The sequence below is a fragment of the Gekko japonicus genome, unplaced genomic scaffold, assembly GCF_001447785.1.
Source record: "Gekko japonicus isolate JY-2015 unplaced genomic scaffold, Gekko_japonicus_V1.1 scaffold898, whole genome shotgun sequence".
Taxonomy (NCBI): Eukaryota; Metazoa; Chordata; class Lepidosauria; order Squamata; family Gekkonidae; genus Gekko; species Gekko japonicus.
Genome location: NW_015160238.1, coordinates 514,490 through 516,543, shown reverse-complemented (window position 1 = coordinate 516,543; position 2,054 = coordinate 514,490).

The following is a 2,054-nucleotide window of genomic DNA, read 5'->3' as shown; positions in this document are numbered from 1 at the left end:
GAAGAAGAAGAAGAAGAAGAAGAAGAAGAAGAAGAAGAAGAAGAAGAAGAAGAAGAAGAAGAAGAAGAAGAAAGTTGTCAATTTTTGATTAGTTATTTGGTCCAATTGTTTTCCTGTTAATTGAAGCATATTCCCTGAATATGCTGAGAAGAAAGTAGTCAATTTTGGATGGATAGAGTGCAAGAGATGGATCAATTTTTTAAATCCTTGCCTATGGGTGGGAAATTCCCACCAAAAAAAAAAAGTACCAACACAGGAACAGGGTCTAGCTACAACCTCTCTCTCTGATATGCTAGTTTTTACTTGTGCTATTTTTATGGAAGGGCATTACAAAGTTGTACTCCCCACCAGCTGTGGAAGCAGTGCACTACACTGAAACATATCAAACTTTTACTAACTTAATAGTGCAATCCTGGAATTACACCCTTCTAAGCCCCTTGATTTTTAAAAAATTTTTATTAAGAAGAGTAAAACAACATAACAGCATAATCAAACATGTCAAAAGAACTAACCAGTACAGTAAGTGGTTAACCAAAGAAAAACTTAAAGACACAGCCAAACCCAAACAATCTACAGAACAATAAACCTTAATCGCTATCCTTTAGCCTGTATACTGATGAGTGAAGCGACTAAAACCGACTTCTCAAATGGTGATCGAGCTAATGTAATGTGTTCTACGAGCTTGAACAGAGATAGAATTAAAAACGTATCCAGGGGATATAAGCAGCCTTAGATGGAATTATGTCCTTCTCTGACATATATTGTAGCACAGAAAACCAAACTGCAACAAATTGCTCATAAGCTTTTGTTGTATCTACTTGATTTCAATGGACATAAATGGGTAAAACTCTGCTTAAGAATGCACTGTTATTCCGTTGAAATGTGTAGACCTTGCTTTAAAGATCTATTGATTTTAACAGTGCAGTCTTGAACAATCTTTCTAAGTCCATTGACTTCAACTGATTTAGAAAAGCATTACTCTGTTTAGGATTTCACTGTAAAACAGAACTGGAAAATACAGCTTCCCCTTCCTACAAAGGGAGATGGCAGAGTATTTACAATGCTGAATTCACTAGCACCACTTGCTTACTGAGTGCATTTTGTTATGTAAACCCCTGGAAAAATGATAATCAGATGGTAAAGTTCCCCTTAGATTGTGTAGAACAATTGCCTACATCTGACTGCTATCTAATAACCACCATGCCACATACACACAAACATGAAATTGGTCCTGGCCTGGTTTCATTTTGAGCTGACCCAGGGGCAATTGTGGCCGTGTGAAAGTACCCCCAAAAAAGAGACAGCACGTTTGATCAGTTAGCGATGAAAAACGCAGACATCCATCGGATGCAGGGTCTTATTTTTGTGCATTGTGTTAATGATTGGGAGCCATATGGTTTACGAACAGCATCAATAGTATCAGTAGCTACGGTTCTCCTCTCAGATTACTTTTTACTGCCTGCCTAAATTTGAGCTTTAATGGCTAACATGCATTTTGTTTATGAGTTACAAATGTTCTGTATTTGACGACAGTAGAACAGCAAAGCAACAAAATGTTTAGACTCTCCTCCTCGGCACTGAGGAATCGCCTCCCGGCTTGTGTATCGGGTTCTATCTTTCTAACTGGCTCATATTTTAGCTCATATACGTAACAAGTGTAGGACCTCCCAAAATTCATGGTAAAATCCCAACCTAGACGGGAAATAAAAAAAGAAATAAAATCCCAACCCACAGTGGCCACTTTAGGATTGGAGGGTAAGTGAGCCTTTCTCTTCCCCCAATGTGGTCCTCAGAGTGAGTATACGAAGGAGCAAACACTCTAGGAGACCAGTTTCCCTTTGCACCACAAGCCATTTTAGAGGGCAGGGCTGGGAACTTAACCTCATTAAAAAAACAAAAACCTAGAAATGTACAGGCTATGCTAACAGCCGACCTCTGCCACAGTCCCCTACTTGAGGGTTGAGTTCTGCACTATCCTCTGTAACTGGGTTTATTCTGACTGATCCTCGCCTGGAGCCGGTTTGGTGGGGTGAGGCAAGAGACTACTTTGACCC